Source organism: Hevea brasiliensis, chromosome 17, assembly GCF_030052815.1.
Source record: "Hevea brasiliensis isolate MT/VB/25A 57/8 chromosome 17, ASM3005281v1, whole genome shotgun sequence".
Taxonomy (NCBI): Eukaryota; Viridiplantae; Streptophyta; class Magnoliopsida; order Malpighiales; family Euphorbiaceae; genus Hevea; species Hevea brasiliensis.
The window spans coordinates 48,963,668-48,977,933 of NC_079509.1; the positions used below are offsets into that span (position 1 = coordinate 48,963,668).

At 33.8% G+C, this 14,266-nt stretch overlaps 1 pseudogene; it reads right to left on the reverse strand.

Moving 5' to 3' along the window:
• Positions 1-201: 201 nt before the first annotated feature.
• On the reverse strand, positions 202-13,929 carry LOC110635997 (uncharacterized; annotated as a pseudogene).
• Between the last annotated feature and the right edge of the window lie 337 nt (positions 13,930-14,266).

Consider the following 14,266-nt stretch of genomic DNA (forward strand, 5'->3'; position numbering starts at 1 on the left):
TGAACATGTAAATAAAAAAAAAAAAACTTTCCTGAAATTACAAATAAAAAGAAAGCTCCACAAACCCTTATGGAATTTATTCTCCATTAGCATGTACATTATTAATATCATAACTTTGCAATATTTCCCATCCACATGGGAAGCTTTTCTTTAAACATTATTAATTTTAATTATTTGATAATTGTATATAGGTTATTCTGATTAATGTTTATAGGTAAGAAGATCAGCATGGTACTTAGCTATCCATCCCTTAATTATCTCAACCTCAGTCTTTCGTTGCATGATTAACCAATGTGGATCACCTGCTTTTGCTCGAAGCAAATCCAGTCCATGAGAACCTGCCATATTAACCACATTAATTTATATTGGGCTTTATCACAGTCAATTTAACATATTCATTATAAAATTTCTCATTGATTAGAGTAGGATAAAGCGTGTTGCTCAGAACAATTCTAACAGTTTTTAATATAAAAAATAAATAAAAAGATTATGTTAAAACAGATTTAACAAATTGTATAATTGTTGTTAAAAAAATCGTGCATGATAATTGAATCCATTTAAAAGTTAAATTCGAGAACTCACAGTTGAAGACCTGCATGTCAAGTTGTTATCAATATTTTTTTAAATAAAAAAGCTTAGTCGAGGGGATGCTAAATCTGCAATCCAAAGTCAGAGCATACAAATAACTTTATTGAAGGATCGTAGTGAAGCATACAGATCTTACACTAAGAACAATAATAGTAAACACACGGAATGAGAGCTAGTATTGATCGAGTCTTTACAATTGAATCAACCCTCTTAGTCAAGTCATCATTTTGTTGCAAAGTGCAGCAGGATATAGATTCTCTAATCTTTAAAAGTGATCATATATTTCTCTATTTGGGACATCTATATATCACATCATCGCGCATTAAGTATTGAACATACCGTTGACTGTGTAAACAGCAAGAACTGTATCAGAAATGTTTTCTAGTACCCTGTTGAATATACATATGGAAATTAACCTATTAAACCAGGCCAACAACACAATTAAACAGATATAGTTTGTGTTTTTGCATACCCTCCACTACTTAAAGGATCTCTGAGTCCATTTGAGAAGATAATGTTGCTAGCAAACCTTTGGAGAACTAATTTTATATGCTGAAATTAATTATTTGACTTAGTAAACTAGAACCACCAAAAAAGCTTGAAATTTCTATGGAAAGATCTTTAGATTTAAAGAAAAAATTAATAAGTTTTAACTTCTTACATGGCCTCCATAATAGGTGGTGATCCACTGAGGCCTAGGCACAACACCAAATTCGGATTTGCATTGCTTGATACGACTACTTAGTATAAAAGGATCAGGAGGGAACATGGAATTATTGAGTATGCCTTCAGGGTGCACTATCTCACCACCTGTCTACAATTTTACACAATAACTACAACGTCAGAGATCCTATTTAAGCAAACATAAAAGCAGAGTCGATAATGTTAAAAAAAAATCTCAATTATATTAAAATTAATGATTTGGTCCTCGTACTTTCGAAAATACATGATTTTAACTCTTACATTTAATTCTATTAACTATTTGGGTCTTTCGTTCATTTTTATCAATTTAACTATTATTTAAGGGACTAAAAGATGGTCAATGAAGGATAAAAATGTTTATAATAATAAAAATTTATGGATGAAAATATTTATAAAGATAAAACTCATGAATAAAAGTTAAGAAAAATAGATAAAGGGATGAAAGTGTGTTGACCCCGTGTAGCTCAAAATGAGCATTGATTTTGATGATAACAAAACTCAAACATAATCTATCTAACCTAACTTTAAAGTGATGTGTAGATTCCTTTTTTTATTCCTAAAGAATTTTTGAAGTTGCATCTAAGGAGGAAGAGTACTCAAAGGTATCTCAAGTCAAACCCAAGATGAGAAAGGACAAGATTATGCAAACCAAGACTCAAAGTAAAGGTATGAAGGTCATAGAGGTAGAGATTGAGTCTTAGGTCTTATGTGAAAAGAATATATGAGAATTTAGTCGAATGGAGCTCAAAAATGAAACTTTGTTTTCTGATTACTTTTCCTCATCATGACCTTGGATACTGCTATTGGAACTTATTTTTCTTCTTAAGGTCTAAATCTTTGTTTTTAATATTACAAGTTGAGACATGCAGCTGTTGACTTAGTTTGCTAACTGCTTTGCTAAAAAATTAGTTTGCTAACTGCTTTGCTAAAAAATTAGTTTGCTAACTAGTTTATTGCTATTGCCAAAATTTTATTAGTTTACTAAATGATCAGAGCTACTCAACTTCGCACAAAAAGACAAAATAACAGCCATTTTATCTTGAGCAGTGTGTATAACGTTCCAAAAAGGTTTCAAACGGTCTAAAATGATTTGGGACTATAAATACACCTTCTTTATTTCATTCTACACTTGATGAAAGCTTACATTTGAACTCCAACTTTGATTTTTCATTTATTGCTTTCATTCAAGAGCTTTAAAGTCTTTGAGCTACTATTGGCAAATCAACTCATCTCTTCTTTATACTTTGATTTGTATTGAGTAAGAGTGAGTGTTAAAACATTAAGTTGCATTTAAGAGAGGTTGTACAAGCACCTATTGAAGCTTGAGAGTATGAGTGCTTGAGATAGCACTTGTCAAGGGTTCAAGCTACCTTGGTAAAAGCTTGGTATTGAAAAGTTGTAAAGGGCTTGTGGTCTCTTGCCTTTAAAAGAGCAAATAGTAGAGAGAAGACTCAAAGAAGGTTCTTTGAGAGAGTAGATGTAGGCTAGTTAAGCCGAACCACTATAAAAATCATTGTGTTTGATCTCTCTAACCTTAACCTCTTTACTTTTGTGCAATTTAATTTTTATGCATGACCTTGAATGTTGATTGAATATATTGAGTTGGTATATTTGAATATTTATGAGTATGATGAAAAATTAGTTGAATGTTTTGTGATGCATGTTTTGAAAGCTATAAATATTGATTAAAGTTTGACTTGCAACTTAGAGACACTTCATTAAAATACATATCACTGTCATTATATATTAAAAAGCACATAGTTGAACAAAGCCACAATTTTTCATTAGGCTACAAGCAAGGGCCGAAAAATTGTTAAAGTCCAATTCACCCCCCTCTTTGACTATTTTGGGACAACAAATTGGTATCAGAGCCTGTCTCTCTTGCTTAGGGTGTCACAACCTTAGAGTGATCCATAATGGCTGGTTCATCTAGCAATACTGCCGGTACACCCGCACCTCTAGCTGAAGGCTACTCAATCACTAGACCACCACTTTTCAATGGCACAAATTATTCATTTTGGAAAGTAAGAATGAGAAATTTCATACAATCTGTAGATATTGATGCATGGAGAATTATTAAAATGGTCCACATATTCCTCAAAAGAATGGTCCAGGAACTACAAAAGTTCCAAAACATGAAGATGAATATGATGACAATGATTGGAAGAAAATTTCTATAAATGCTAAAGCTATTAATATTTTGCATTACTCACTTGACCTTAATGAATACAATCGCATTTCAGGATGTCAATCTGCTAAAGAAATTTGGGATAAGCTTGAAGTCACTTATGAAGGAACTGATGTCGTCAAAGAGTCCAAAGCAAACCTTCTTATCCGAGATTATGAGCTGTTCGAAATGAGGCCAGGAGAATCAATTGCGAATATGAGTACAAGGTTTACCGATCTTGTAAATCTTCTCAAGGCACTTGGTAAAAAATTTGAGGAAGCCGAACTTGTGAAGAAAATTCTTAGATCACTTCCAAAATCTTGGGAAGCAAAGACAACAGTTATCCAAGATACCAAGGATTTTAAAACATTCACTTATGATGAACTCATTGGATCTCTCATTGCACATGAGATGGTATATAAGAAAGATGAAGTTGAAAATGAGCAGAAGAAGAAGAAAAGCATTGCTCTTAAGTCAAACAATGATGAAGATAAGAAGAAAGGAGTTGCATTCAAAGCTGACTCAAGTGACAACTCAAGTGCTTCAAGTGATGATGATGATGAAATGGCTATGCTTGCAAGAAAATTCAAAAGAGCTTTCAAGAAGGGAGGAAGCAAATACAAGAAATTCTTGAAAAAGTATACTCCTAAGGATAAACATTTCAGGGAATCAAAAGAAGAAATTGTATGTTATGAGTGTCACAAACCTGGACATATCAAGCCCAAATGCCCATTACTCAAAAAGAAGAAAGAAAAAGAAGATAGGAGCAAGAAAGCTATGAAAGTAGTATGGAGCAACAGTGAAGAATCTTCAAATGATGAATCAAGTGACAAAGAGACTGCTCTTCTTTGTATGATGGCATTTGAAGAAAAAGTCGAGAGTTCACAAAAGGAAGAAGAAAGTGACAATGAGGTAAACTATTATGAATCTCCTAATGTAGAAGAACTTGAGCTTGCATTTGCTAAAGTATATGATGAGTATAGAAATTACAAGAGAAAATGCATTAAAATGAATTTAGAAATTGAATCATTGAGATCACAAAATATTGCCATGTCCAATGTGCATAAAGAAAATGAATTTTACAAAGTACAAATTGCTTTGTTTAAAGAACTAGACTTAGAGTTGAAAACCTCAAAAGAAACTTGTGAAATGCTCATTGAGAAAAGTAAAGTTCTTAAAGCTAAAGTAGAATCCTTGACAAATGATTTGGCTAAATTTACAAAAGGAAAAGAAACTCTAGATGTACTTCTTGGAAACCAAATAATTTCAAATGAAAAATATGGAATTGGTTTTGATGGTTTCATAAACTATGACAAGTACAAGAATTATTTCATTAAAGCATCTACATCCTCTTTGCCCAATATCACATGTTATTATTGTAATAAAAGAGGTCATATGATTAGTTCTTGTGCACTTAGGAAGGATCTTCTTAAGGTAAAGAAGGTATGGGTGCCAAAGGGAACCTTGCCTAAGGTCACTAACCCCCAAGGACCCAAAGTTGCTAGGGTACCTAAAGCTCAGTGATTAAATTTCATGTTTGTTTCAAAGGGATGAAAGAAAGTGAAAAATGGTATATAGATAGTGGTTGTTCAAAGCACATGACCGGTGAAAAGGACAAGTTTTCAAAAATCACAATGGAAGAGGGAGGACATGTAAAATTTGGAGATAAAGGAAAAGGAAAAATAATTGGAAATGGCACAATTGGAACCAAACCTTGTATTGAAGATGTGTCGCTTGTTGAAGGATTGAAATACAACTTGCTAAGTGTAAGCCAACTTTGTAATAAAGGCTTTGAGGTAAAGTTCACTTCTTCTTTATGTACAATCAATAACTTAGATAATGACACATTTTTCATTGCCAATAGATCCAATAATGTTTACTTGCTTGACATGAATAATTTTGAAACTAATCATGGTACATGTCTAGTATCTTTTGATAACTCTAGTTATTTGTGGCATAGAAGATTGGGTCATGCAAGCATGCATACACTCTCAAAATTGCCTAAGAAAGAACTTGTTAACGGTCTTCCTAAGATTAACTATGAAAATGAATTTCAATATAGAGCATGTGCACTAGGAAAGCATACTAGAGCATCTTTTAAATCTAAAAATATTGTGTCTACCACTAGGCCATTAGAATTGCTTCATCTTGATTTATTTGGACCCGTAACTCCTACTAGTCTTGGTGGGAAGTCATATGCTTTAGTTATTGTTGATGACTATTCAAGATATACATGGACATTTTTCCTTGCTCACAAGGATGAGACTTTTGAGAAATTCACCTCTTTTAGTAAAATGGTTGAAAATGAAAAAGGTTTTTGCATCACATCTATAAGAAGTGACCATGGAACTGAATTTGAAAATCATTTATTTGAGAAATATTGTGATAAATATGGAATCAACCATAATTTTTCAGCTCCTAGAACACCACAACAAAATGGGGTAGTAGAAAGGAAAAATAGGACTTTGCAAGAAATGACTAGAACTATGTTGAGTGAAAATAATTTGCCAAAGTACTTTTAGGCTAAAGCTGTTAATACATCTTGCTATGTGCTGAATAGAGTTTTGATTAGACCAATTTTGAAAAAGACCCCCTATGAGCTTTGGAAAGGAAGAAAACCAAATATCTCATATTTCAAAGCATTTGGTTGTAAGTGCTATATTTTAAATAACAAGAAGGATAACTTAAAGAAATTTGATGCTAAATCCAACGAAGGAATCTTTCTTGGGTATTCAACAAAGAGTAAAGCCTATAGAGTGTTCAATAGAAGAACTTTAGTTATTGAGGAAACTATTCATATTTTGTTTGATGAGACTAACCCTTCTATCAGAAAGAAAAATGTTTGTGATGATAATAATGAGCAGATTTTTGGAAAAGAAAATATAATATCAAGTCAAGAAATGGAACAAATTGATGACAAAGATGAAGAAACTCAAGGAGAAACCACAATAGATGTCCATAATGCCAATGAAGATCAAATCAATGAAGAAATGCCAAATTTTGAAGAATTACAAGTCAATAAGCCCCAACATGAAGATTTACCTAAAGAATGGAGATTCCATAAAAATCATCCCCAAGAAGACATTATTGATGATCCATCTCAAAGGATGATGACTAGAGCACAATTGAGAAGATATTTTGGTAATGTTGCTTTTGTTTCACAAATTGAACCTAAATGTTTTGAAGATGCTCAAAATGATGAAAGTTGGATTCTTGCCATGCAAGAAGAACTAAATCAATTTGAGAGAAATAAAGTTTGGAATTTAGTGCCTAAACCAAAAGATCATTCAATTATTGGTGCTAAATGGGTTTTTAGAAACAAAATGGATGAAAAAGGCAATGTTGTTAGGAACAAAGCTAGACTAGTGGCTCAAAGCTACAATCAAGAGGAAGGGATTGATTTTGATGAAACCTTTGCTCCGGTTGCTAGAATTGAAGCTATTAGAATGTTGTGTGCCTTTACATGTTACAAGGATTTTATGCTTTATCAAATGGATGTCAAGAGTGCATTTTTAAATGGTTATATTGATGAGGAAGTGTATGTTGCACAACCTCCAGGCTTTGAAAATCATGAGCATCCAAATCATGTTTATAAACTTACTAAAGCTTTATATGGTTTAAAACAAGCTCCTAGAGCATGGTATGAAAGGCTTAGTAAATTTCTTTTACAAAATGATTTCCAAAGAGGCAAAGTGGACACAACACTTTTTGTTAAGAAGCATCATGATGATATGCTCATTGTGCAAATTTATGTTGATGATATAATTTTTGGTGCTACTAACGGATCTCTTTGCAAGAACTTTTCTAAGATTATGCAGAATGAATTTGAAATGAGCATGATGGGTGAGCTCACATTTTTCCTTGGACTTCAAATTAAGCAAATGAAAGATGGCATCTTCATAAATCAATCAAAGTATATCAAGGATATGTTAAAGAAATTTAAAATGGAAGATTTGAAGAGCATGGGCACTCCTATGAGTTCAACAATTAAAATGGACAATGATGAAAAAGGTAAAGAAGTGGATACCAAGCTTTATAGAGGTATGATTGGCTCTCTTTTGTACCTTACTGCATCTAGACCAGACATACACTTTAGTGTTTGCTTGTGTGCAAGATTTCAATCGTGTCCAAAAGAATCCCATCTAAGTGCAGTTAAAAGGATCTTTAGATATCTGATTGACACATACTCAATTGGTTTATGGTATCCTAAATGTGAATCATTTAATCTTGTTGGTTATAGTGATTCCGATTTTGCTGGAAGTAGATTGGATAGAAAAAGTACTTCAGGTACTTGTCAATTTCTTGGTCTTGCACTAGTTTCTTGGCACAGTAAGAAATAGACTTCAGTAGCTTTATCTACAGCTGAGGCAGAATATATATAGTTGCTGGTAGTTGTGTTGCTCAAATTTTAAGGATGAAACAACAATTGGAAGATTTTGGTTTAAAATATAATCTTGTTCCAATTAGGTGAGACAACACAAGTGCCATAAACTTGATCAAAAATCCAGTCCAACATTCAAGAACAAAACATATTGAGATCAGACATCATTTTATTAGAGATTATGTTCAAAATGGAAATATCAAAATAGAATTTGTTGCCTCTAAAAATCAACTTGCTGATATTTTTACAAAACTACTTAATGAGGAAACCTTTTGTAAAATTAGAAGGGAAATTGGTATGTGTGAACCACTTGCTTGAAATTTAAGTCATAGTAATATATCTGCATATTATCCAATGTGTGTGTGATTTGCAGTGATATAAGTTTGCTGAGAAAACTCTAAAGAACATTAGCCAACTTGTTTGTGTACATGAGAAATTAGTTTACTAAGTTGTATGCTAATGTTGCGTGACTAAAATTAGTTTACTATATCGTGTACTGTTCAAATTTCAAACCAAAAAGTGATTGTGCTTGAAACTCTCTGCGTGTCCAGCAATGCACTTATCTATTCACATTTGGTATCACATTCTGCCGCTACTGCTGCTGCTTCGTCATCCTTATCTGCATATGACGATCTCCCTGTCGCCGCATTATGAAAGAAATTTAAAGAAAGGAAGAACTCACCTGAACCTGAATCAACTGGTGCATCCTCTGACCCATCTAAAGTTGTCGAACCCACTGTATCGGCACCAAAAAAGAAAAAGGGGAGAAAAATGCGAGGGATTGATAACCAACACAAAAAGGGCGCTGCCCAATCTTCGGGTTCAGTGGATAAAGCACTGCTTGATTGTAAATTCATCAAATGGGATTACTTTGGTCTGGTAAATTTTCAATTCAAAGAACTTTTTGAATTTCAAGAATGGATGACTGTTTGTGAGTGTACCAATGCGTATTACCCAAGACTTGTTCAAGACTTTTATAGAACTTTAAGAACAGTTAATGATGAAGATAAATTTGAAGTTGTTTTGAATGATAGTGCATATGTTGTTTCTGTTGAGATGATTGCTAAAGCTTTGAACTTGCCTAATGATGGAAATAAAATCTCCACTCATAGAGATGTTGCTAGGGTTCCAGGCTTTAATTTGGCTAAGTTTGAAAATGAAGTCTTCCCTGCCAACACTGCCACAAATGAAAAGTCCACTAGCACAAAGGCTTTTCAACATATTAAAATCATTCACAATATGGTGAACTACATTTTCTGTCCTAAGTCTAGCAGCTATGGTTATTTGAGTTATCTGGACATGTGTATCATGTGGCACATTGTTAACAAAGTAAGGATGAATTTGGCTTATTTGATTTTCAAGAATATGTGCAAAGCTTATGGGATTGGAAAATTGCCTTATGCACATCTCTTGACTGCTTTGTTTAAAGAACTGAATGTAAATATCTCTAAGGAAAGTTCTAGGACTGATTTGATTGTGCTTAGAGAAATTCACTCTGACACTGATGGAAGAAAGAAAAGGTTTGAAAAAGGTGGTTCTTCCTCAGTTAAGGTTGGTTCAGATTCTACAAATGAGTTTATGAGTGAGCTTCAAGGGCTAAAAGCTGCTATTAATGATCAATTTATTTCAACCCATCAGTCCATTGAACTTCTGAGAAAATTTGTGGATGTGGTTGACTACAAAGTGAGTCACTTGCTTACTCAAAATGAGGAATTAAAGAAGCTAATTGTAGATCTTCAGCAGGCCAAGGAAACTGGTTTCCCAACTAAAGTTGAGGCTGCTACTCAAGTCTCTGCTCCTAGTACTGCTAAGGGTGAAAGTAATAAGGTTGATGAGTCTCCAGCTGCTGTGGCACATGACAGTGAACAAATGGTTGAATCTGAAATTGAACCTGCAGCTGAACAAGTTGTAGAACCTGAAGTTGGTCCTGCAACTGATGACCCTATTGAGCATGGTAGTGAAAAGGTTGTAGAACCTGAAGGTGAGCAGGTTGTAAAACCTATAGGTGAGCTAGCTGTTGAACCTCCAAGTGCACCACTTCCGGAACCTGCAGCTGCCCCTACACAGCAGAAGGAAGCCTCTCTAAACAATCACCAAGAGAGTGCTCCATCTCAACTATCTGTAGCTGCTGCCCCTGCAGCCAAGAAAGGTAGAAAAAGATCTAAGTCGATCGTGTCAAATCCATACCAGTCCCTAGCTGCTGCTCTTCAACCACCATCTGATGAAGATGAGCCCCAGAAGCATGACCAGTTGGCTGACCAAGGTTCTCAGCCACCTGCTGCTAAACCCACCAGGAAGAAGATGGTGCCTTCCAAAGCCACTCGCAGGAGCAAAAGACTTAAATGATTAGCATCTAATCTAGATTTTTAGTTTCCTATTTGCATTTTTAGTTTACTAGTCTGTTTGCTACTATTATTGACTGCCTTTTTTAGTTTGCTACTGTTTATCTTACTGCATTTAACTTTGGGCTAACTTGATTCTTTTTGGGTTAATCTCTCCTGTTTCCTTTTTGGATGATGACAAAAAGGGGGAGAATAGGATGGATATGTGTTTATACTTGTGTTTATACTTTGATAGGATGGATATGTGATAGGATGGATATGTGTTTATACTTTGACAAATGGAAGCATATTTATGTGCATATTTTTTTGAAAATATTGTGAATATCTTGTGAACATGCCTTATAGCATAAACTCAGGGGGAGTTTTTGTATAGCTGATAAATGTCTTGGAAGTTATGTGCATATATTTAGGGGGAGCATTTTTTCTGCATACTAACTTGCTTGGATATACATAATCTTACACACATTTTTATTGTTTCTTGATTGATGATTCAATTGAGTTTTGTCATCATCAAAAAGGGGGAGATTATTGACCCCGTGTAGCTCAAAATGAGCATTGATTTTGATGATAACAAAACTCAAACAGAATCTATCTAACCTAACTTTTAAGTGATGTGTAGATTCCTTTTCTTATTCCTAAAGAATTTTTGAAGTTGCATCTAAGGAGGAAGAGTACTCAAAGGTATCTCAAGTCAAATCCAAGATGAGAAAGGACAAGATTATGCAAGCCAAGACTCAAAGTAAAGGTATGAAGGTCATAGAGGTAGAGATTGAGTCTTAGGTCTTATGTGAAAAGAATAGATGAGAATTTAGTCGAATGGAGCTCAAAAATGAAACTTTGTTTTCTGATTACTTTTCCTGATCATGACCTTGGATACTGCTATTAGAACTTATTTTTCTTCTTAAGGTCTAAATCTTTGTTTTTAATATTACAAGTTGAGACATGCAGCTGTTGACTTAGTTTGCTAACTACTTTGCTAAAAAATTAGTTTGCTAATATGTTTGCTAAAACATTAGTTTACTAACTAGTTTACTGCTGTTGTCAAAATTTCATTAGTTTACTAAATGATCACAGCTGCTCAACTTCGCACAAAAAGACAAAATAACAGCCATTTTGTCTTGAGTAGTGTGTATAACATTCCAAAAAGGTTTCAAACGGTCTAAAATGATTTGGGACTATAAATACACCTTCTTTATTTCATTCTACACTTGATGAAAGCTTACATTTGAACTCCAACTTTGATTTTTCATTTATTGCTTTCATTCAAGAGCTTTAAAGTCTTTGAGCTACCATTGGCAAATCAACTCATCTCTTTTTTATAGTTTGATTTGTATTGAGTAAGAGTGAGTGTTAAAACATTAAGTTGCATTTAAAAGAGGTTGTACAAGCACCTATTGAAGCTTGAGAGTGTGAGTGCTTGAGATAGCACTTGTCAAGGGTTCAAGCTACCTTGGTAAAAGCTTGGTGTTGAAAAGTTGTAAAGGGCTTGTGGTCTCTTGCCTTTAAAAGAGCAAATAGTAGAGAGAAGACTCAAAGAGGGTTCTTTGAGAGAGTGGATGTAGGCTAGTTAAGCCGAACCACTATAAAAATCATTGTGTTTGATCTCTCTAACCTTAAACTCTTTACTTTTGTGCAATTTAATTTTTATGCATGACCTTGAATGTTGATTGAATATATTGAGTTGGTATATTTGAAAATTTATGAGTATGATGAAAAATTAGTTGAATGTTTTGTGATGCATGTTTTGATAGCTATAAATATTGATTAAAGTTTGACTTGCAACTTAGAGACACTTCATTAAAATACATATCACTGTCATTATATATTAAAAAGCACCTAGTTGAATAAAGCCATAATTTTTCATTAGGCTACAAGCAAGGGCCGAAAAATTATTAAAGTACAATTCACCCCCCTCTTTGACTATTTTGGGACAACAAAGTGCTTCAAAATACGATGACCAAATCAATAATTTTACTATAATACAGAGATTAAATAATAATTTTTTCTAACAAAAATGGACTTTTATGTATGAATATTAATTTATACCTGCCATTCCCATCCCAAATCTGTTTCAGATGGAGTATAGGGTGGATTAACATAGCAAGCACTGGAATTTACCAGAAGAGGCAACAACAGCTGCTAATATTTTGCTGAGAATATCTTTTCCAAAAGGACCTTTATCTATGGCATCACATATCATATTGAGTGGATATTCTGGCGGTGCATCATATTGGGCTGCATTACCATATATGGAGATTAAGAATTCTCTAAGCTCAGAAGAATCTTTAAGGGGGCTGCCATGGGGAAAAAAGACTACTTGTGAGGCAAAATCTATGTTTAATTCTTAAGCAACGAATGGATCCAAACAAGAAAGTTTATGGCAAATTAATTAAGATGAAGTTATCTTCTAGCAAGTGTTGAATCTTTGGCTAAGAATTGAAAGACCATTTGGCAGTGAAGCCACTTTATCAATTTCACCCCATGATTCTCTTATAGTTTGGTAGCAACTCTCGCTAGCTTCCTACACAAAATAGAAACTCGATGATTGCATTGGGCTATTAATCTAATGGCACAGGCCTTGTAATCTAACTTCCTTATATATTTACTGAACGGAAATTTCTAAGCTAAAGCAAAGAAAATGAAAAGGAGAGAATGTTCGAGTTGCTTATATGACCCTAAAATCCTTGGAGACAACCCAAAAGTATTCATCCTGTGGCGTTATATTGTCGAAGTAAAGGACTGGAGCTGACGATGCCAGAGCTCCTAGGGCAACATAGGGATATTTTAGCCGAAACCATGAAGCCAGCACTAAGTCAAAGTAAAAATAAAAATAATTAAAAATAATAGATTAAACAAAACGATAGCAATAAGTAAATAATATATTGCAAGTTTTAGAAGAAAAGGAAAATGTAGTCACTTACTTCCCCCATATGATGCTCCAATGACTATTACAGGAGAATATTGGGCAGATAATTTCTTCTTTAGATAAATGAGAGTTTCAGCATAATCTGCCAAAGCTTGAGCAGAGTAGCCTCGAAAGTTCGCATTTTTTAAGGCTCTTATAAATGATCAGAATGGTACAGATTTCCCATAAAATCGATGCTGCATATACCAAAAATTGAAGATGATAAATTTATTAGGATTTTTCTTGGCTAAATCCGATTCTTCATGAACCCAACACAACCTATGGTAGGATTCACTAATTAAATACTTGAACAATATATATTATTTGTATTAGAGTTATCTTTAAAACTATGAGATATTAAGTCTGACGTTGGTCAAAGCAATTGAAAAGGAAAATAAAAAAGCTTAACATATATATATATATATATATATATATATATATATATATCTACTAGTCTGTGATAGTCTACCTCTATATATACCACAAGAGCACTGAACTGAGTGAGAAATCCAATTTCTGCCAGGTCTTCGTCAATTGGTGCTTCTGCTCCAAGATATGCAAAGATTGGTGCACTAGCATTGGCACCACCCCAATACTTAAAATTGAACACATACCTTTGCTTGAAGGTGGTGTAGCTTTCAGGCCTATAGTTGAAATGATCAAGAGTTTGAGCATAATAAAACGTCTGAAAGTCCTCCGATATCGATGTCCCCGCTGTCTCAGGCAGTCGCCGGATTCTGCCTCGCACAGGATGTAACTGAGGAATAATAATATCAGCGAATGCTGTAGCAAATGGGGTAAAATATAAGGACATGAACAAAACTAAAAGCCATTGGCATTGCATTGTTGAGCTCATATTGTACTTAATTATCCGAAACTTTGATTAGTTTTACTTTAAAGCTTTTACCAGCAGGCACATCATTATATAATGTGAGTTGTTTCTGGTGTTTACCAAGGAAGGTATTGCATTATATGTATTTTGAATTAGTCTTTACACAATAAATTTAGTTTATCGAACATCGCTATCATCGCTTAGCTTCAAATGCTCCATTTGGTGGTGGATACAAATGTAGTATATATTAAAGAAATTTATTAGTATATTTTGAAGAACTTCGCATGCATGGAAAAAATTACTCTCTCTTGAGCTCCGTTTGTTGACTTTTTTTTTCTCTAATTTTTGG